The following is a 23,836-nucleotide window of genomic DNA, read 5'->3' as shown; positions in this document are numbered from 1 at the left end:
TGGGGCTGATGCAAACCAAGCTATTGAAGTTGGAAGGCCATGGGGCAGATCTGCATGTTGCAGAAAGCATGAGATCCAGGTGAAATGTCCACACTTTTGGAAAGCCGTAAGTGTTCCAAACCAGAAACCGAGTTAGCAGAAAGGATATACCTTCAAATTACTTTCAGGCAGCCGGCTGCCCTACCGGATGAACGACACAGTTGGGGAGGAGCAGATGAGGCGTTGGTAACTCTTGAAGCTACCTGCTCTTCTTCCACCCCTCAGCACTATTCTCACCTTGATGCAGGTCATCACGCAAAGAACCGGCAAGGCTGGGGCTGGAAGGGGGCACCTCAGATCCGGGGCCATCTCCATTGCATGTCAATGAGATGTGACAGTTCCAGCCTGTTCAAGACCCATCTTCTCTGCAAATACCTGGGAACCAAAAGTAGCCTTCACTGCTTCATGAAAGGCGTTGAAGAAAGAAACCTAATTAACACGACTGCTGAGTTATTGAAGGCAGCAAAAGCCCAGTTTGTGCTAAAAGCAAATGTGACTGTAATAAGAGTTGGAGGCCACGTGTGTGTCGATATAATATGTAATGGAAAGGACACTTGCTGAATTGTAAAAAAGGTATACAAAGTAACAGAGTGGTTCTGCGAGGTGGAATTGCCAATTCGAAAATCTCTGTGAAATATTTGAAGTTATGATGAAGTAGGAAACAAAGGCAAGGACGTAACCGCGATCCCGAACATGAGTTGATTGAGTGAGAGACAAAGTATATGAGCTCGGAATATGCCAAGAGAGCAAAGTATATGAACTTTGAGAGATGCCATGAGGGAAATGTAAAGAGAATAAAAAACTTCAAGTACCAAGAAAAATTGGTGTAACGAGGTGATGATTGTTGATTGATAAATTATTTAAAGAGAGGGCAAAGTGGTCATGCAGAGGTCTATGTAAAATCCTTGCAGTTTTGAAAGTCTTAAACAGCATAAAGCTGGATAGAACAAAACGTGGAAAAGAGAATCCCCACAAAGTGAAATTAGAGGGTTTGAGCCCAGTGGAGGGAGACCCCTGTGAGAAATGAAATTTCAAAACAAATGTGAAAGGTAAGACAAGCTTGCGCCCGGCGGCAGGAAGCCTGTGCTGAACTGTGACCAAATGAAAGTTAAATGTGAAAAGAAAGACAGACTCGAGCCTGGCAGAGGGAAGCCTGTGTTGAATTGTGGTAAAGTGAAAGTCAATAGTAGAACTGTGTGTTTGTGGCAAGGTGGACAAAGCCTAAAGAACTTATTTAACTGTCAAAAGCTTGTAGCCCATACCTGTACTGTTGAATTGTACCAGTAAGCCAAAGTGTGCAAGACTGATACAGCTGTGCCATCCACCTATCTTTTTAATAAACTCTCGAGACCCTGTGCTTCTGAACGTGGGGAATAATGTTTTTACCTAAGCCATTCTGACATTTATTTTAACACTATTTTACTTTCTATATCCCCTTTGCACATTTGTCATTTGAGAAGGAGGGCAAGGTTGGGTTGTTGTTAGTATAGACCTTTTTATTTTGACTAGACTGACTTGGACTTATTTGTTATATATATAATGGTCAAGACTACTCCCATTCTAGAGTTAGGGCCAGTTAGGAATTCTCCAACCTTACCAAAATACAAAATAGAGGTTTTCGAAACTTGCATCTATTGTGTCTGTGTCTAATGTTGATACCATGCCTTCCTTACAGACGTGACCATGATGCAGGAAGTGCAAGAGTGGAGGGTGAGAAAGTGAGGGAGTGTGACATAGCACCTTACTGATCAAGGATATACATATGGCAGGGTTGGAGCCTAAAAAACCCAAAGGTGTGGGCAAGTTTGCTGAAAGCAGAAGAAAAGGTTCAGGGGACGAGGGTAGATAGGTGAGTTGAAATGTCAAGATTTCTTAAAGTCACTGTTCTGGTTCTAGCTACAAGGGCAGCATGAGGAGCCCTGGGCGACTGTCTCGGTAGTGTGACTGAGCAGCAAGGCTTAAACTTGAGAGTGGTGAAGAGTACTGTAAAACACACAGAACACTCCTTATAATGCCAGTTAGGCTGAATGTATACAAATACAATTATTTGGGCCTTGGACAAACTCTTAGCAATTAAAAATCACAAGTAAGTATCACAGAGCATTCACTGCTATTATATACACATTCACTGTTGGCGTGCTATGGCCACAGAGCACTAACACTTTACTTTTAAACACAGGTCAGACAATCATAGCCATGGTAGTGTAGGGTAGTGTAGCAAAGCAAGTGAATAAAGAACATGGTAAGAAAGAACCAAATTAGCGAACTAATTGTAAGGAAGAAAGGAGTTAGAAACACTGGACACAGCCACATAAAACTAAGGCATTACAGTTTAAATCATTCCCTAGCTACAAAAGATGGAGCCTAGTGCCCTTCGAGTCATAGTTCCCATACAGTTCTTTTCAGAATGCTAGCAGTCTGAACATGTGTTCTCAAAGGCAACAGGCAGTTGTAAGTGTCTTGAAAGAACAATGAAAGTAAAGTTCTCTGGGGACCCTCTCCCAATCCAACCACCTTGGGTGAAGCCCACGGGAGGATCCTTGACAGGAAGTCCACTGATCACAGTCAGGCAAGGGCCCAAAGGATGGTTCCAGGACATTTGCAAAGGCTTCCCAGAGCTGGGTTTTCAAGCAGGGATCGAGACTGGTTATTTCCACCAGTCCAGGGGTCGAAGCACTGATGAAGGCCTTCTGGAGATCAGCAAAGGAGAAGGTCTTTGCCTGGATGGTAGATGCAGACATGCTGGATGGTTCCACTGATATGTGGGAGTTCACCAGGATGTGCCTCTTCGTAGGGTTTATGGCTACAATGATGATCTGTGTAATAGCTGCAAAATACCTCCTTTTGTCTACGATTCCAGCTATGGCCACCACACACCAACAAATGGTAAGGATCTGCAGCATTCAAACTAGCAGAGGCTGCTGAATCCTGGACAGCCTTTGGCCACCTCATCTGCCCAGCAACAGACACACTTTGGCATGGATATGGACTGGAACCTGGCAGTCCCAGCCCCATATCCGACCACAAACATAACCCGGAACTTTGCCCAGGGAAGCTGAGGCTTTCCCCCCAGAAACAGGCTTACTATATATAGCAAATCCGACCCTGAGAGGACAGGAAGAAGTCCAGAATACAAGATGGCCATAAGACAGGTGAAAATTGTATATGACACTCAAAAATGCATTAAGCAGTAAAAATCCAAAAGTGCATACGAGAATTTAAAACTATGCGGTAGAAAAATATCTGCTTCCATCTCGTCTTGAGCACATTATGCAAGTAACCATAAAGTTGCGGAAAACAAACTATTAGGGAAACAAAGTATCTCTACTGGAACTCACAATAAGGTGAAGGGCTGGGTTTAACATGAACAGAGAATTTCACTATGCAGAACAGTTCTCCTGCACCGATGACCATAGTCTGATCAGTGTCCCTAAAACAAATGAGTTTTGCAAGGCAAGTGAGGTAAAAATGCTTCACCGGCCTCAAAAAGTCAGGCCTGGTACAAAACAGTGAAAGGTTTTTGGGGTTCCATAGAGGACTATGGTGGGAAAAAAGCAAAAAAGAAAATCTTTCCTCTCCCATCACGCACAAACGCCCCCGAGGAGGCAACCGAGTCCGCCAGTCCAACCCATGGACCTTTAAAGCATTTAGCTGCCTACCAATAAGGGTAGGGTAGCCTTACTCAGTTTTGCTGTGTTAAAAACATGCAGAGGGACCCGTACTGCAATTTGGGAAACTATATTTACAGAAAAGTAGGGTTTGGGGTAGCTCCCATGTTGGGTTCATTTAGTCAGAAAACAAAGAAAGCATCACATTTTGCATAGTTCCTTCAATTTATAAATAATTAATTGCCCAGATTTGTATATTTTGATCAGCTAGTCAATACTGAGTATGGTTACCATGCAACAGTCCTGATTGTTTAATTTGTTGAGAGCCAATAAGTCTGCATCTATTCTGATCATTTTTGCTGGCATGCTTAAAGATTTGGATAAGGCGGTGAGGCAGACCTTCATGCATCCCAAACTGTATTCCATTCACATATATCCGCCTTTTTGAGCTCTTGAGTCCGAGGTCATGAAAGTAAAATGGTTGTTCCTACAATGAAATATGAACAAGAAGTACCACAAAGAAAATGCCCAGGTAACAGGGCTTTAAAAATACTAGGGAGTAGGACAATGTCCCCTGCCTGCTGGTTTCTTAGGGCCGATAGGGTGGCAAAGAAGGCTAGGTGCACCACCTGTGGCTTGGTGCTGGGTGAATTTGACTGCTAGGTCCTAGTGTCGCTGCTGCCCAAAGCATGTGATAGGCTCGGCTGTAGAGAGCAGAGCTCCAGCAATCCACTAATATGTCACCAAAATGATTATGGTCCACAGGTACAAACACTCAGGAGAGACGCACACTAGGGGAAGGGGTTTACTGCTCTCTGAAATCCGTTGGCTGCATAAGGGCACTGTGAATTGTTAGCCAGAGGCAGGCGGGAGGAGGAAGAATCAGAGAAAGCGTAATCAAGAGGTAAAGGCTGGAAGGTATCATCAGGAGGAGAGAAGACTTGACTAGATGGAAAGAGGAGGTTGGGAAAGACATCAAGGGAGGAGATAGTTTAGCAGAGGTGGTAGAAAGCCATATGAGGATGGATGTAGAGAAGGGCATATCAGGCCTTGAGCATATCCAGGTTTTTGAGGTGAACCTGGAGCATGAAAACGGTTGAGTCAAAGAGAATTGGAGAAACAATTATGTGATGAGTCATTGTGCTGGTGCAAGTGGAACACAAGAGTAGAGAGGTGAAAAGAGAGGCATGGGGAGGTTACCTTTGGTACAGGTATGTGGCAACACATTGAGCAGAAGATTGAAGATATGCTGTAGGGCACTACAGCCAGGAGTCTTAGACGGAGAGAGTTGGTAATAGTGTAAGAGGTCAACAGCTTGAGCTGATAACCTTGACTTGCTCTCCCTGGAAGCTCTGGGCATTGATACTGGCTATGGACCAGGCACTGCTCCTTATTCCGTTGTAGAGTGCATCTGCATGAGAGACCTCAAGAGACCAAGGAGGATGACCCTCTCCCACTTGAGGAAGATGAACCCAAGAAAGCAGGAAGACAAAGACAAGGAAGATCAAGAAAGAATTGTTGGGGACACTTTAAACCCAAATTTGTGAGTGACTTTATTTTGCCAATAAGCCAGGCATGAACTAGTACCCTGGGCTACACCCTGGAAAGGGAGATCCTCTGAATAGAGAGATTGATTTGGTTAGGAAAGGAAACCAGACAAATGGCTGTTCCAGTAGTGAAGCTAGCCTCACATGCATTTGATATGTTCATTGAACATTGTATATTTAAAACACACTTTCAACAATACTTCTTGTGTTTGCCTTTTGGTGGACACTTTGCTTTCTGACTGAAGCACGTTTTATCCTTTCCAGGAAGCAAGTGGCTACCTAAGAAGTGAAAAGGCCACATTGTGGTGCATCCAAATAGGTATATAGCTGTCACTACCCTGTAACGCTGGCCTTCTTTTTGGATAAGGAAACTGGTACAAAATGTTGCACTATTGGCGTGCCGCTGATCTGGTAGTCTTATGGGCCACATATTTTGAAACTATTTTTCATTCTGCAGTGAGGCCTAAAGTGAATGCTCAAAAAAGAGAAAACATTTCAGGAAATCAAAATCGGCAAAAATACAACAAGACTAACAATGTGGGTCAAAAGGAGCCGAAAATGGATTTCTGACCCTAACACTTGTCCTGGAGGTTATGCTGTATGCACCCATTGAATGGTCTGTTGCTCCATGACCTGTGTATGCTCAGTGTGTAGAGCACATCCAGAATGCTTTTCCTCCATCTTTTTCCTCTGAATTAATTGATACTATCATTGATAATTTGTAAAGTCATGATCAGTACATGGAGGTGGGGTTATGGTTGAGTTTGTTTACATAGTTAGCAAACATCAGTGGTTTAAAGTTTTTTATTGTGACAGTAGCATCCCTTCAATGGATTAGAGAACCTTCATTTCCTGTATTGTTTTCATTGAATTTGCATGGTTTTGTCATAGGGCACCCATGAGGCTGAAATTTAACAAACCAATATAGCCCATACAACTAAAGCAGCAGGGTCAAATAACTATGTAGAACATTTTAAAACACAACACACGTTAATGAGAATAATGTAAGTAATTATTTAAGAATTTCAACACCAATAACCTGATTCATAAGGACAGCCAACAAGTGTTTCAACACACTCGATCTTATTCAAGGCTAGATTTTTTGAAACATTTAGTATTCAACTGGCAAGGGCATAACAAAAAAGTACTGCATTGGTGTTCATTTGTCTGTGTTCTGTGCAATTCAGACCCAATTATGTTGAAAGAAATATATCCAGTATAGATGATTTGGTCTGAATTACATGGAATGCAGACACAAGAAAACACTGATGCAGTACTTACATGCCTTGCGCAGTGCAGGATACATACCTCGAAAGCTTTTAATGGAGAAAAGCAGCATACAAAGCAGAAGGGTCTGTCCCATTTCTAGCTGTGGCAGCCATGGTTTGAATTGAGATTTCCAGACTTCGTAAAAGGCTCAGTCTTAAAAGTCTTGTTTCTGGCATGTCTTTTTAGTATCTAAACATTTCAATTTTATTTGCCCTGAAAAGGGATTAGACGCTGGCTGGAGCCCCAAAGGTTTTGTAACTGCTGAAACTAATTTAGTAGGAGGATTACGTTCAGTGCCAGAATGACTGCAGTCATGACAAAATTGTAAGGTTTGGTTATATTAAAAAGTGCTTTACTTTTTGTGTTTGTGTTGTGGCAGTCACTGTTAGAGTACTGCCTGAATTGTAGGCTTTGGGTCAAAAGCTCTCCCTGCAGTTGTAAACAGTTACCGCCTTAGTGACTTCTAATCTGGGATCTCACTCCGACAAAGCATGAACACCATCCTACTGAAGGGAAGGCTGAAGGGAAGAAATGCATTCTCTAAGGATGAATGGCATGCAGTAGATGTCTCTACCAGGGCACATTTGTGGCAAAGGGTGTATAGCTCAGAATGACAAAATGGGCTCTTGGGTGGGCGGGTGTAGAGAGTGGGACAGGTGATGAAGAAGTGCTTGTTGATCCATTTTGAGGTGGTCTTGGATATGAGTATAGTTAATTTAACCAGTGAATATTTCAATGTATTAACTTTTTAAGTTTCACTTATTTGATGGGATTGTGTATTTGAAGGCCGGAACGTTGGGCTTCATCTTTGTTTCCTCACCAATTTAGGCTGAACATAATACCTTATATGGCTGGCACGGTCTACCAATAACAACGGCAAATACTCATGGCAGTATAGTTTTTAAGATTCAGAAAGTATGTCTTGTAATAATGTATTGAGAGCTGACCCAACACCGGTACAAAAGTAAAAACTGCAGTCCGATTAAAAACGTGATCGACTTCATTAGTCTTTCTTAAATCAAAAATGGGTTCCTGGGTCTTGAAAAAGAGCATTCCTTTTTAAAAGTTAATTGTTACTTTTCAGCCAAAATTCCTGTTTACTTTTTCTGATTTGGAAAGATGATGAATCATGACGCTAGTTTTCGTTATTCTCGACGTTCTTTTTTCTGTAGGTTCATTGGCAACTTTACATTGTAAATGGGGAAAATGGGTGTTTTCAATTAAACATCGAATTAAGCTACGTGTAAGTAGAGCAGGCACTGACGTTGCTTAAAAGTGCAAGGAAATACAAAAGCATTACTGGTTTGGCCTGTGGATTAGGGGGAGAAAAAATCAAAACTAGGGATTCACATAGACCAATGATTAGTACATATGGCTATTTGTAGATAATGTTTTTTATGTACTGTGCCAGCTTACCACCATGGTAGTCTCAAAGTATGTAAACCTTGTCTGAGTTAAGGTGCATTAGGTCCCACACAGGTACGGCAGGACCTTAGTCTGTTTAGGCTGCATTGGCCGGAAAATTGTGTTATACAGTGAGAGAGATGTGTAGATGTAAAAAATGGTGCAGAGCCTGAGAAGGTGTGTGAGCAGGTGTTCCATAGGTGGAGATTGCTGTATATTTAAGAAGAAGCTTGCACTGCCGTTTTTATGCGCGTAACGCGCTGCTAAAGGACTGTCGTCTGGATTCTACTGGGACTTTTCACCTAGCCCCGCCTAATCTGCTCCGCCTCACACCTCCAGCCCGATCTCCTCCCACAGCCTCTTCCTCATTAGCACCGGTGCACGCGCATCTCACGCGCACATCCGAAGTGCTCCGGAAGTGTGGCTGTTGGGCTGGGAGCTCTGATTCTTCTACTGGATTATCTGCTTCCTTACACAGCGTCATCAAGAAGAAGCTTGCACTGCCGTCTTATGCGCGTAAAGCGCTGCTAAAGGACTGTTGTCTGGATTCTACTGGGACTTTTCACCTAGGTGATTACTTGTCATCTGCTGATTAAGTTTGTGTGTTTTGCTGCGAGTTTTACCGCAAGTCTTGTAGTTTGGTGGAGAGTCTAACTTAGTCTCTACTCCTCTATTTTCAGCCCCGCCTAATCTGCTCCGCCTCCAGCCCGATCTCCTCCCACAGCCTCTTCCTCATTAGCATCGGTGCACGCGCATCTCGCGCGCGCATCCAAAGTGCTTCGGAAGTGTGGCTGTTGGGCTGTTCGGCTGGCGGTGGTCGGGGGTTGAAGTATTTGAGGAACTTAGTGTCAATTGTAATTGCTATTGCAATAAGTACCATCTTTGCAATTAGCATCTCATTCTCACCTGCTACTCCATTCTGATTCTATTCTCAATATGAGAAAAAACAAAATGTTGGGTATGAAAAATGATGTCAGAGCTGACTTTTTTGCAGCAGTTAGCCCTAGACGTGCCAGCTTAGCCCACGCTGCTGCCCTCCCATTACCTGATATCAATGACGAAGAAGAAGCATTATTGCAATGTGCTCAGGATTGTTCCAATGCGGGTAAAACTATTGAAGATCAAATAGACCCATCCCCACCACTCTTTTTAGAGCTTGAGTCTCCCGATGATACTCAATCTAAAAAGAAAACATCCTTGGATAAAGAAGGGGCAGCTACTACACACGAATCGTGTACATCTAGTGGTTTTGATTATGGAAATTTTGCTGAATTCCCATCCTCTTTCCCATTAGGTGAAGACAATTTAGCTGTCCCGGCAACAGGGAAATCAGTTGCCTTCGGTACAAGGAATTTGGCCGACCATAGACATTTTGCAGTAAACACTGACCTTATGGCAATGATGGGTATCTTTAATCGTCTGATGTTGTCAGAGTTAAGAAAGCAGACAGATGCAATAACGAATTTAGCCTCCGAAATAGGGAACTTACCCAAGAAGTTGGGTGAGTCAATCGCTATTGAACTTCCCCCAATTCTGGTAAATGAGCTGAGGCTTGCAAAGGGTGCTAATGTTCAGAATGTGGAGACAAACCCCTCACCTATTGAAGAAATAATAATTCAACCTTCCACTCAGGAGGAAGTTAGTGGTGACTTGTCAAAGGTAGTAGGGAAGAAAGGTAATGCGACCACTGTTGAGAAAGAGCACTCTAACACCAAAGATGACTTTGAAGTAAAAATATCAAAAAGATATAGGGTAAGAAATTGGCTAAAATCCGGAAAAAAAATAGCAATGACGCTTTAAAAAAATCATCCGGGGGGCGTGGCTTGGAGCGCCATCGATGTGGTCGCTCCTCTGAAGCCGCCCATGGGATGCTCGCCGCCTCCGTCAAATTCTGGCGGTTCCGCTGAGGCTACCGGGTCGCCGACACCATCTAAGGCGACCGGAACCTACACAGCACAACCTAGCCCAACATGATCTTCGAACGCAGGACCGTTCTACCCGAATCCAGCCGCCAAACCCTACCCCCGTCACCAGCTGAAGGAAACAAGATGGCAACCACACCGGAGCCTAGCAGCATACTACGTGCCTCGCGGCGACGAAGCTGTGGAGTGCCGAGGAGGAAGAGTGGAAGGACGCCTGACTTTCCTCTGTCCCCGCAAACCCACCAACACAGAACCGGCCGGATCGTGCCAGTGGCTCGTATGCTTGGCTGCGAGCGGGGTGCTGGAACCCTCCCCCCCCCTTTTTCCTGAGCGGACTCGGGCCCTGACGCACACATTGGGGCATCCTGAACCGGACCTAGCCTGCTGAAGAGGCAGAGGCCCCCAGCAATCACCCAAGGTCCCCCCCGGCCTATCACTTCCTGGGGTGCCCCGGCCCATCCACCCACCCAGTGACCTGGAACACTGCGGGGGAACGGCAGCTCCCCGCCAGCTTCTCTGCTACGTTCGGATACTCCTTGACAGCTAGCGGCGGAAGCACACGATCTACTGCCCCAACAACTCTCTGGACTCTCCGGGACCAGATCAAGCAGGGAGCTTGGAGCGATATTCACCCCTGGGGTCGTCACCTACAATCCTAGTCCCCTCCGCGACTCTTCCGGCCGAGACCGCCCAGCACAACCAGCATGTCCAGGCAATCAAAAGTTAGCAAGGGCACGGATATATCCACCATGTTCGCTGCACCGGATAAAAGTAAGAAGCAAGAACCTCCTAAACTGACCCCACAGAAACCACAAGAGGACAGGGGAGCCCTCGCTACTAAAGGGGACCTAATAGCCTTCATGGCGGACATTAAGTCAGAGTTCCGCTCGTGCCTTTCAGAACTTACCACCAAAGTGGAGCAGACAGACCAGAGGGTTACGGAGGTCGAACAGAGACTCTGAGAAGTCAAAGATCAGACTCGGGATCACACTACCACGCTAGGGGAAATGCAGAGATCCATATACCCTGCAACACAAATGCGAGATCCTGGAGTTTAAACACGAGGACCTTGAAAACAGGGCACGTCGCAACAACCTCCGCATTCGGGGGGTCCCGAACTCCGTCCCCAACAACAAGCTGACGGACTACGTGGGGAGCTTCTTCGAAGCCTTACTCCCGGACCTGGATAAGTCTCAGCTCTTGCTAGACCGGACCCACAGGCTACGCCCGCGCCGGGGTGTGGACTCAGATCCCCCCCAGATGTTATTACCAGGGTCCACTTCTTCACGACCAAAGAGGCAATTCCGGCGATCAGCCGCCAAGGGGAGGATATCACCTTCCAGGGCACTCCACTTCAGATTTACCAGGACCTCTCACTACTCACCCTACAGAAAAGGAGAGCACACCGACCCCTGGCACTTTTCCTCCAGGACCAGCAGATCCACTACAGATGGTTGTTCCCGACGGCTCTGCAGTTCACATACAAAGGCACCCTGCGCCGGATTAGCCACCTGGAGGACGCAGAGAAAATCATGCACCCGACCTCACCCCGAGAGCCCTCCACGCTGAACCTGGACGGGATTGGGGACCTTGAACCACTCCCCTCCCCAAAGCCTAGACGATAGTCATGGTCGACAACACAGCGGAACAATAGAAGGAGATGATCAGAGGCACTCCTGCGTCCCCAGATACTAACATCATCCTAGCCCAGACTCACTTGGCCTCACCTAAATTTGGAACCACCACCTCACTCCTAAACTGATAAGCCTCGAAGACGGAGGCGGCGGGCCATACCCATGGCTCATACCCATTCCAAGGATACTTTCCATCTCTGGTTCCTTGGAAACCCACAGTACACAATACTCGATGGGACAGTTGGCCCTGTTGGCCGAGGGTGTGTCCGTACTCACAATGTCGGCCCACCCGTCAGTTAAAGTTGCGGCCCCCTGTTGGGGCCCCGCGTTAAAACCTCAAGCGCAGGATGATACTCTGAAGACTCACAGTGGAAATGGCAGTTGAATCACCAGCTCACGGCTCCCCCCCCCAACCCAAGTAATAGAGAAAGAAAGGACATCAGACCCCCAAATCCTGAGGCTTCTCTCCCTAAATGTTAATGGACTGAACTCTCCTAACAAGCGAAAAGCAATTCTACTAAAACTCCAGGACGAAGATGCTGCGGTAGCCATGCTCCAAGAAACTCATCTGCTGCCGGCGGATGTTACTCGGCTTCGCTCTCGGCTATTTCCGCTTCAATTTTTCGCCTCTGGAGTAAGCAAAAAGGGAGGCAGTGCGATCCTCTTTAGAAAAGACTTGAACCCGTAGGTTCCGGAAACAAAAACATGCCCGGAAGGCTGATATACAGCTGTCAAATGCCTCCTACTAGGAAACCTATATACCTTTATCTCGGTGTACGCCCCTAACACTGGTCAATCGCACTTTTATGACACCCTGGGCTCGTCTCTCTCGCCCGTTTCGTAGAGGGCCAAACGATAATCGGAGGGGATTTCAACAGGGTTCCTGACCCCACCAAGGACAGATTGCACCCCCCGACTCCAAGCGACTTTGCCCAAGCACTAAGCCTCCTCCAGCTGTTCAGGTCCTTAGAGATAGTAGACACATGGCGGGTGCTTCACCCCACCGAAATAGACTACTCCTTTTACTCATTCGTTCACCGAACCTTTTCGAGGATCGACCTTTTCTTGACCTCCCCGCAAACCCTGGCCTTCATCAAGGAGGTATCCATCGGCACAAGAGTCATATCTGATCACGCCCCAGTGATCCTGGAACTCCGGGCCCAGAACCCCAAACTCGATAATCTACGTAAATGGTCCTTATACGACCCGATCCTGAATGATATGGCTACAAGAGACAAGATCGCCCAGGGGATAAGACATTTCTTTGACGAGAATCCAGCCTCAGACACCTCACTGGCGAATGACTTGGACGCCATGAAGGCAGTGATTAGAGGCACCCTGATCGCCCAGGGAGCGGCCTATCACCGGGATAGGCGACATACTCGGATAGCTCTGGAAGATGAGCTGAAGGAAGCTGAGGCAGTCCTCAGGGAAAAGGGTTGGTCCCCTAAGACGCAGCGAATCATACGCATGGCGAGGAAAAAACTAGAAGCCCACTATGCAGAACAAACCGCACTGCTGATGGCGAAAGCCAAACAGTCGTACTATGCAAAGAACAACAAGGCGAACAGATTCCTGGTGGCCAAATTGGCCAAGCAGAGACGCATTAATACGATCACCGGCCTGCGAGATCCCAATGGGGTCATACTATATTCAGAACCCGAAAAGCACAATTAGCAACAGACCATCTGACCCAAATCATGACGGCAACCCCACGGAACCTACTGCAACAGATGGAATACCTGCAGAAGGCAGCATTGCCCCGTCTCCCTGACACGATGAAGGGCGAATTGGAGAAACCCATTACAGAGGAAGAGGTTGAGGAGGCCATTAAATCACTTAAAACACAGGCCCCAGGCCCGGACGGCTTTTCAACCAGATTCTATAAACTATTCAGATCCCAGCTGATTCCCCCCCTAGTAACTTTGTTCAACTCCTTCAGGAAAACGGGATCAGTAACCCCATCGATGCAGGAATCAACCACCATCCCCTTGCCCAAACCAGGAATAGATCCGAGAAACCTGACCTCCTATAGGCCGATTGCACTTTTTAACATTGACGCAAACATATATTCCAAAATTTTGGTGAATCGCCTGAGTCGCATCCTACCAGAGATTATCCAACCCGATCAGGCCGGCTTCATCTTACACCGCACGACAGGAGACAACATTCGGAGAACCTTGAACCTGGTAGACCTTGCCTCCCGGAACTCTCAGAAACTAGTCTTAATGGCACTGGACGCGGCCAAGGCATTTGACAGGGTGGATTGGGCATTCATGAAACACACCCTGGGGGCCTTCGGCTTCGGGACAGCATTCCAAACGATGATTCTAGCTAATTATAGCAGACCAAGAACTTTCCTGAGAATCAATGGGCACAGCTCGGCTCCGATCCCCCTGTCCTGCGGAACCAGACAGGGCTGCCCACTATCACCTCTGCTCTTTGCACTCACCATGGAGCCCTTTGCTCAGAGAATCAGACGAAACAACCACATCAAAGGCCCACAGAGTGGCCCCACGCAACACAAAATCGCCCTATATGCGGACGACGTACTGCTTACGATCTCGGAGGCCCAGTCATCCTTGAAACATGCGCTACAAGAAATAGCCAGCTATGCTGAGGTCTCAGGCTTTACAGTAAACATCGCCAAATCATCGGCCCTAAGCATCGGCCTCACCGCGGCAGAGCGTGAACCACTGGCCAAGATGTGCCTGATAACATGGGAAAAAAGAGCCATCCCCTACTTAGGGGTCTACATCCCAGCTGACCCAAAAGACACATATAAAGCTAACTTCCCCCGGTTGTTCAAAGAACTAGAAGGAGACCTGAAACCTTGGGCGACCCAGGAGATTTCACTGCTGGGGCGCGTTACAGCCTGCAAGATGAACCTCCTTCCAAGGTTCCTGTACGCCTGCGCCTCCCTCCCAGTAGCGATTCCGGCACCAGCTCTTCGTGATATCCAGAGAAAGATGTTGAAATTTATCTGGAAAGGTAAGAGAGCGAGAATCCCCCTCAGAACCTTACTAGGGGGCTCCAGACTGGGAGGGTTGGGGGTCCCAGACTTACGGGCATACAGAGTGGCGGCTCAACTAGCACAGGTCCAGGCGTGGCAAACCACTACAGACCGCCCTAGATGGGTAGAACTGGAACAATCGCAAGTGCCCCTACCCCTGCGATTTTTGCCACACATCCCACCCCCCCTCATAGCGCACTGGGGAGACCTCCTCCTATCAACCAAACATACCCTAAGCTCCTGGGACTGGGCGCTGAAGAGTAAGGGAGTGCCAAGAAGCCTGAGCCCGCGATCCCCTGTCTTCCATAATCCGGCATTCTCACCTGGAGCACACCCCCTCAACTTTCAGAACTGGATAAATGGCGGGTTAGAGACCATAGGCCAGCTATATACGGGAGAGAGGCCCCTCACATTTGAGCAATGTAAGGAAAAGTTCCAACTCCAGGAAAGGGACCGATTCACCTATATCCAATTGCGCCACTGGTGCTCGCACCCTCAAACTCTGCAAGCAGCGACACGCCCTCCCACCGCCCTGGAACTTACACTTGGAGATCTTCCAGCTCGTGGGAGAGTATCCACTCTGTATAGGCGCTTCTTAGGTGACTTCCTGATCGCAAGAACTCGCTGCATGGCCCAGTGGGAGGCAGATCTGGGTCACCCAATAGACGACCAAACCTGGATAGACATTTGGACCAGAACTCACGCCTCATCCACCTGCATCACCAATAGGGAATGCGCATATAAGATCATGTTACGGTGGTATTACCCGCCCCTTAGACTCCACCACATAAATCCACAATTAGACCATTCCTGCTGGAGTGGATGTGGCCTTACAGGCTCCTTCTTTCATATGTGGTGGGCTTGCCCAAAGATTCAGCAATGTTGGAAGACGTGTTTGGGAACCATCGCGCAAATCACCGGAACGATGATCCCGCTGGAACCAGAGCCAGTCTTGCTGGGAACCCTGATTCCCGCGATCTACCCACGCTCCGGGACCAGATCGATACTACTCACACACTGTCTGCTAGCAGGGAAAACGGTGCTGGCCCGCTCCTGGAAGTCCCCGGAAGGCCCTCACATGCCCCAATGGTGGACTAAGCTTTGGGATATTTTGACTGCGGAGAAGGTGACGGCAGCGCAGGTGGGAACTCTCCACCGATTCCAGAATATTTGGGCCCCAGTACTTGAATATGACCAGCGCTTCCCTGCTCTGACCTACAAACCCACCAGGGCTCGATGGATCCTGAAAGACCAAGTGATCCCTGAGGGAGACACATAGACTTTGAGGCGCAAAATAGGCGATCTAGGAGGGAGGAATCCACCTCCGAGGACCGAGGGGAAGGTGTGACGGGGGGGACGGGAGGAGGAGATCAGGAGGGGAAAAAAGGACTGGGGATCAACATGCCTGAATGATTGTTGCTGACAATGTTTTGTAATTATCAACCTGCCTTGATTTAAAATAAACAAGTTATTTAAAAAATCATCCCGTAAATTTATGAGGGCTCCTGAAATTAAACACGCAATGCTTGATGATGTGGTTGTAATTTTTGTCCCTGAAGATAAAGTTGAAAATCATAAGAAAAACATGAATACACAGTATAACCCTGCTGATGTATATGTAGAGAATCTCTCTGGTATTCAAGGTTTTTTCTCTGAGGGGGAATTAGCCTTATGTGATGCCTTAAAAAAGAAAAGGGAAGCTATGTATGAGATTTTTAAATCGACTCCTACTCTAGAAAACTATACAGAGCCTCCTAATCTGGTCTGGGGGCGGAAGGTCCAAACAGATCTGATTGTAAACAATGTAATGTCTGAGATGAAACTTGAACAACATGTTAGAAAAACTGGATTCATGGATAAATCTGGAAAGAATAGTGGTATCACTGTTCACTGTCAATATTGGCGTGGGTACTACTAGTTTGAAAGTACCAAAAGCACCTATTTACCAAACACTGACGAACGAGTTTAATTCTGTCAATATGGCAAGCAACACACATGAGCTACCAATGGTTACCAATGCTGCTGGCAATGGGCTGGTGGGGTCCGTTTGTGATAACAGGGAGGAAGAAATGTATCACCTGATTCTAAAAGTGCTCAAAGACAATATGTTATTACAACCAGAGCGTAACCCGCGTGTCCCTTCAGCCCCAACCATCACTGAATTACCACATGACAGTAAGAAAGAGAATGACCCTCATGTGACTAGGGGTGTTGGAGAGCAAGTGTATTCGAACGAATCTGGCGAAGGCTATGAACACAGAATACCAACTTTAGCCCAACTTGATACTGATCTAAGACAACCAGCATGGCCTGAATTACCTGGATTAATTCTTAAAACGCTATTCAATGACAACGGCAATGCTGCACTGAACAGACCATACATATTACCTCTGTTTGCAGCTATCCCTGAACTTAGTCTTATATCATCTACTGACCTTTTTTGGTGGACTTCTTACATAAATTCAGGTATGATTATGTTCGATTGATCATCCCCTCACCTTTGGTGAGATCGCTACTCTTGAAAGAGGCCGAACAACTGCAATCTCGAGGGTTTGATATATACTAACATAAGGTAAACTCACCACAGGTTCAAAATCAACCATCCAGGCAAGCGAAATATGACACAGGCTACTCAATGCCCAATATAGATAGGGTCAACTCTAAAGCCAACTCAGAACTGGACAAACAAGAGTGGAGGTGGCTAGCCCTGTCTTTGCGCAAGTCGATTGACTCGCTCAAACAGCTGGGAAAACCACTCTAGCTCGGAGCGCATCCTAAACTTTGTGAGCTGGAATTCGAGAGGCTGCTTTAATCTCTTACATAATGAAGATCTTATGGGTTTCATGGTACAGTTCGATTTTATTTTACTCCAGGAAATATGGTGTAGAACCGAACTGTGCTGGGATGGTTTTATGGTGCTTTCTAACTGTGCACATGGTGTCAATAAGGGTTGCCCTAAAGGGGGCCTTATTATAGCGGCCAAAATAACAAATGATCTGGTAAAAACGGGTGAATGGCGTTATTCACACCATTTCCTTGTGGCTTCCTTTCAGCTGGGGGCCATCCAGGACTGTGTAGCCATTTTCTTTGTCAATGTGTATTGGAACCCGAATGAACTGTCTGACTTGCAACTTGCCAATGAGCTAACCAATTTGGGATCTATCATTGAACAGTGGCTGCAAAATAACAATGGTGGTCAGCTTGTGATTGCCGGGGACCTTAATGCCAACTGTTACAGTGAATGTATGCTTGGCTACATCATTTTAGCCAATTCTTGTGATTTAGGTAAAACCGGGGGTAACCCCAAGCAGAGGGGCAGAATGTGGACTCATTTTGGGGAACTGTGGGCTCATGATATTCTGCACAATGATCATTTTACATGGAAAGCTGGGGTTTTTTCGATTATTGACTATATTTTTCTATCTAGTAGCCTGTCAACATGTATGCGAAAATTTGAGATCAAAGAAACTAGTTGTAGCGATCACTGTTTTTTGATGTTTGAAACAACTGTAAATGTTCAAAGTACAAAGGTATACGTGTACAAACATGATTTGCTCTCTAGTGTAAAGGGTAATAGAATAAAGTGGACTCATGGCAAAAACATCAAGTTCACCTCCAGTCCATGAACGCAGACGTGCATATAGGAAACAATTAAGACATCTTCACAAATCAGGTCTTCCCCAATCAGATATGAAGGTAATGACAAAGAAAATTAAACAAAGCTATAAAAATTGGCTGATCCACCATAGAGGTCAATGTTCACAAATGGATGGTGAAGCTATGTTAAGAGCCTTGAAGGGCTCCAACTGCACAAACTTTTTTTTGTTCTTAATTAATGAAATAGAAAGACCTCAAAAGTTGGTTAATATGAATACCATATATGAAGATACATAGCTAGGCCAATTTGTACATCCCCAATAACAGTACAGAACTTATAGAGGTAAACTGGAGACCGAACTGGACCCTAAAATATACTAAAGAAGACATTATGAGCACTATTGTAAAATCCAAAAATCCGGGTGCTCCTGGTTCCAACAGTCTTTCCAACAAACTGTTAAAGCTCTATCCAGTTAATTGGGCCAATATTTTGTTCTTGCTGTTTGAAAATGTTCTTCTTTGTAAACACATCCCCATATCCTGGAGTGTTTCTATTATAATCCCTGTGTTTAAAAGGGGCTCCCGGTTAGCTCCCTCCAGTTACAGACCTATCGCAATTGCGGATCCTGAATCCAAACTATTTGCTTCCTTTGTCTTACGGGATTTGAACAAATGGATTACAGATACGCATATTCTTGACCCAAAACAAATCGGCTTAAAAAGAAAATATTGGTACCGACTGCGGAGGCCTAATACTAAAATCGTTCCAGATCTATCTAAGGGGGAAAACCACCAATTTTTGTGGCGTCAATGGATCTAAGCGCCGCCTTCGATCTTGTTGACAGGAAAATTCTTTGGCAACTACTCAAAGATCTTTACATCCCAATACATTTGTTTGAAATTATCATGGCCCTCTACTCTGAAACTAGTATAAGAGTACGATTGAGAACTCGTTATTCCAAATGGCCTTCAACAAGGTTGCATGTTAGCCCCCACTATTTTTAATCTTTATGTGAGTGGTGCCAATAAAGCATTGAATAATAAGGGTCTGGTCAGTCCCAAACTGAATGATACTTGGTTGTCCTGGATGGCATATGCCAATGACTTCCTTCTAATGGATGATACTAAGGTAGGCCTTCAACGACTGCTTAAAGCCTTTGAGAAGTTTATTCTTGATTTACGACTTAAAATTAATCCATCTAAGACAGTCATTGTATGCTTTGGTAGACCTAATAAGAAGGAAAATGCTTTTACATGGTTTTGTGGCAATAAAACTATCAAAGCCCAATCTGCTTTCAAGTATTTAGGCTTCCACTTCTCGGGGTTAGGGTCCAATACTTTAATCAAAAGTCAGCTGAAACTAAAAGCTGAGATTGCGATTAGGGAAATGCGTGCCATCGAAAGAAAATTTGGGAAGTTCTCCGCGACTCCGATGAGCGAGTTCAATATTAAAAAAGTTACACCTCGTCTTACTTATGGCCTGTGCTAGGGAGAATTCTCTCTTTAGGCTGAATTTCCTAACCTAGTGAGTCCCCCAGCAGCTTTGCTGGATTTCTGGAGTTTGTTTTTTTCTCCTGCCAAGAGTGAGACTATCTTTCTCCCACTCTTGGACATGATTTATGGTGTTCCTTTGACTGTTAATGTGTTTTATGGGCTATGGGGTCCTTTACTCGATAGGGTCTCATGTGTTTTTACTATGTGTGTTACAAAGCACCCTCCGTGCAGTGACACAGGGGTGTCATAGTGACACCCCACCATAGACTCCATACCCTGGGACTGACTACTGTCTCCCAGGGCATGTAAAGTCACCATTAGCTTTACTAGTCCCAAATTATTAACAGAAACCAGTACAAACCATCATATTGTGGACGTACTGGTCAGGGCAATTCGATTGCCCCGGGGTCTGTTAGTCGAGTGGGCACGTCTCCGTCCCCCCTGATCGAGTTTTGGCTGGTGGCAGTGGATACTACTTTTTATATTCGACCGCGAATATATCCCTATGGGATTTTCCCATTGTTCGAGGCTACCAACTTTAATTATTTAATTCTCATAGCCTCGAACATACCGCCGGTTTATTTAATTAATATTAATTTAGCGGTTGGTATTTTTTGCCAGGACTCGATTCTAAAATGGCGTTTGTGTTCTCTTCTGTGACTCCAACCCAAGTCGAGCCCTTTGTTCCACTTTTTGGCAGGCTTCTCCACAGAAGCCTCCAAAAGTGGTGCCGCTCTGTCTGGGTACCACAGGGGGTGTGGGAGGGGGTTTAGGCACCCTGGACTGAGTTACTTTGGTAACTCAAGTCGCACTCTTGTGTGATTAGCCCAAGTGGTGAGCCGGCCGGCTCACCACTTAGCATGTTTGATTGACAGCTAGGCTGAGTGAATGGGGGTATGCTGTATAAAAGCAGGGCTTTGGGGACTGGAACTTCAGAAGTCGCCACAGGACCTGAGAATCCGATGAGGGTGAAGCTGAGCCGACCTACCACGACGACACCACCGGTGGAGCCCTGCGGAACCGACTCACCACTTCCCGACGACAGAGAAGATCTCCCGGCTGGAGAGGCTTCTTCCCCTGACTGGTAGGCACAACCAGTTTACCTTCTTCCCTTCGCACCCCAGACCGGCTTGTGGTCGAATTGCCCGTGCCAAGCACCCCGGCAACCGGATAGCCACTTACCACTGGACCGCGAATCAACGGACCGCTCCTTTTACCTGAGAAACTCTGCGGCTGGTGTCTTCCCTGGCAGTGCAACGGACTCCTGTCTTCCTCCCCAACGAGATCTCCTCTTCCCCCGGACGAAGCACCGACTTGCATCCGCTGCCAGGAACAACTGCCCCCGCTGGAGTATTCTCACCACTTTAAGGTACCGTGTCCGCCAGGCCTCCCCTTCTAATGATTGCAACAAGGTAATAATAACCCCTTAACCTTCTGGACTGGGCTGGCCGCCTTGACCCTCTAACTGGTCCCTTTCTGTGGTCCAAATCCTTTTTGAACCTTTTCAAGACTTTTGTGCACTGCAACCGTGTGACCTTGGACACATTTCGTTTGATCCTCTTAAGGTGGATCAAGCCTATTGAACTCTAACTTCACAGTTTTACTTTGCCTTCCTCTCTTGTTGTGTTCGTGTAAAAGTGTTGGGACCTGTTTCAATTTATTCTCTGTTTTTCTCTCCCTTTTAAAAACGAATTATTAGAGTGCCATCTACGTTAAGCGCTCACTGCTGTCTGAAAATAAGTGGGGCTTTACTTAAGATTTGTCTAGTATTTTTCTAAGGGAGTGTATATCCTTTAGTGACCGTGTTTTGGAATTGCTTACTATTAGTGCCTGTGTGTTTTTCTAGATGTGGTTTTAAATAAATAATTATATCTCTTTTACTCCAAGCCCTGGTCAGTGTTTACTTGTTCTGTTGTGTGCTCTTGACCTATTGTGAATACTCTGTATACTGCCTAACTCTTCTTGAGGGACGTCTGACTGCTCAGCCACAGCTACCAAGTGAATCTGTGTGGTACAGACTGCTACCAAGTGGGTTTACTGCCAAACACCTGTAGTCCTAAATCTTTTGCAGTGGTCCCACAGGGAACTGCACAGGTTTCTGCCTAACACCATTGTATTCATCACACCTGACTGTTGGAGAGCTGTTTCCCTCCCCCTCCCTGTGTGTAGCCACTAGTGCCTCTATCACAAATTTTTAGTCCGCTGGCCGAGGATTTAAAATTGGGTCTGCCATTTTATATTTGGAATAACAAAGCCTTATCATGGCTGCCGTCTGATTCTGCCAAGCATCCTTCCACGTGTTTGCGTTTCTCAGACTGCTGCTTTTATTTGTTCACAAGCTCTCCATATATTCTGCTTCAATTAATTATGTAAGGTGCTCAACTTCAACAAACAAGTAATCTATTCTGTTGTGCAGCCCATGGGGAGTCGAGCAAAAGGAATAACCCCTGGTGTTTGGGTGCAAACACTCCAAATACCTGCTAAAGTTAGTTCGACAATGCCACATTTAGTGCCCCAGTAGCAGGTGAGCCCCCCCCCCGCCCCTCCTGCAGGGGGGTGCTGATCTATCTATCTAGTATTGGATCCTTGAAGCAATTAAAACCATCCCCACCACAGAAATAACTAATCCCTCCTTGTAACCATCAGCCCCCAGAGTGAGCGCACGTGAGACGGAATTGAGTGTTTAGGAAAATAAGAATTCACGATACACAGTTTATGATGACCCACGCCACGTATCCGTGACATCACATACCTTCCTTCCGTGTCCGCCTTCAACTCTAATAATTGGAAAGTGATCCCCTTATCTATCCATATAAGTACTCCCCTAGCATACCTAGAAATCGTAGAGCCGTAAACATACCACCTCCATCTTTTTCCCGAACCGTCTCCTGATCTGCAGGCAACAAGGTGGTTTCCTGTAATAAAGCAATGGCTACCTTCTTCCTGCATAGGTAAGAGCACACTCGATTCCTGCGGATATATGAACCTAAGCCGCTTACATTCCATGTCAAAATCCTAAGTGACGCCATAAGTGGGATTAGCCACAGCCCCCCCAAATTCCCACCCACTCCCACAGATATTCGCCCTCCAACATGAACTCCTGTCGTATTTCTGTTCCCCTCAATAGGCCATGCATAGTGTTCCATCAACAGTAAATCCCAAGCTTTTTAGAACAAACATAACCACACCATAACAATCAGCCCTCAAACCAGCCCGGAGACTAGACCCAACAGTAGTGCACCATTCAGTTCTACCAGCACCTCCAAAACCCTCCAGGGCCATTGGGCACTGGGACAGGGCACCAGCAATAGGTCAGTGCCGACAATCCAATCGTATCAGGGGTCGCAGAGTCTCACCCAGAGGTTAGCGATGCCTAGCTCCCACCTCCTTGCTTTCCATAGTCTGCGGGTAGCAAAGCAATCTTACCATCCACAATGTCCTTAATTGCATTTGTTGAATTGTGGTGGAACAAGTCCAACTCCATTCTCCCCCATGTGTCAACTGGGCCAACCAACACAGCGGGGTCTCGTCAAAATGTCAGTTCAAATCTCAGTGGACATCACACATTGACAGTGTTCCGTTCATCAGCAAAAGCTATTCCTTCAAGAGGGTGAAGGATTCCTACATCATCCTAAAAACTAAGAAATTGTACCTTTATCAGTTTAAAGCACATCAGTTATCATTCAGGTATGGTCCATCCACAAATTTACTGCCTCTGGACTGTCAGAAAAGTGGATCTTAACATTGTACGTTACTTTAAGTCTAGCTGTGTACACGAGCATATATTTAAGGCCCATTTGACGCAACCTTGCCTTTGTGGGAAAAACCTATTCCTCTTCTTCTGCACCATATATGTATAATGAAGATACACCGCAATCTCAGAGTTGCCCCTCCGAATTTTCCCACCCTCCCAGGAAAACTGCAGCACCACTGCACTATCCCTAAAGTTCAAAACCTTAGCAACAACAGGCCAGGGATACGACCTGGGGGCAGGGGGCGTCTCCTCTGAAGGGATCAGTGAGCTCTCTCTCAATGGTGTAGGGAGTATATTACTAATAAAGATTATCACAGAGAAATTACTGATTTTTCCTCAAACAGTAGCAAAGAGAGTAGTGTTTTAACAGGGACCACAAAGAGACCAGTGCTATCTGTCAAGAGGGTGCTGCATATACCAACCCAAACTGTAAATAACTTCCAGCTAATATTAAGGATGCCATACAACATATGCTATAGCAATGGCGCCACAGCAGAACCCCCAGTGGTGTATATTTCCAGAAAATCACCTACCACTTCCCTGGGCTCAGTGGTG

At 46.1% G+C, this 23,836-nt stretch overlaps 1 protein-coding gene across 5 annotated transcripts in view; it reads left to right on the top strand.

Moving 5' to 3' along the window:
• TMEM94 (transmembrane protein 94) overlaps window positions 1-23,836 on the top strand; it is a 2,019,771-nt gene that overhangs the window by 1,134,492 nt on the left and 861,443 nt on the right. The window lies entirely within an intron of this gene.

Source organism: Ambystoma mexicanum, chromosome 3q, assembly GCF_040938575.1.
Source record: "Ambystoma mexicanum isolate Mex_15411 chromosome 3q, UKY_AmexF1_1, whole genome shotgun sequence".
NCBI classification, from domain to species: Eukaryota; Metazoa; Chordata; class Amphibia; order Caudata; family Ambystomatidae; genus Ambystoma; species Ambystoma mexicanum.
This window is presented reverse-complemented; position numbering and strand designations above follow the sequence as displayed.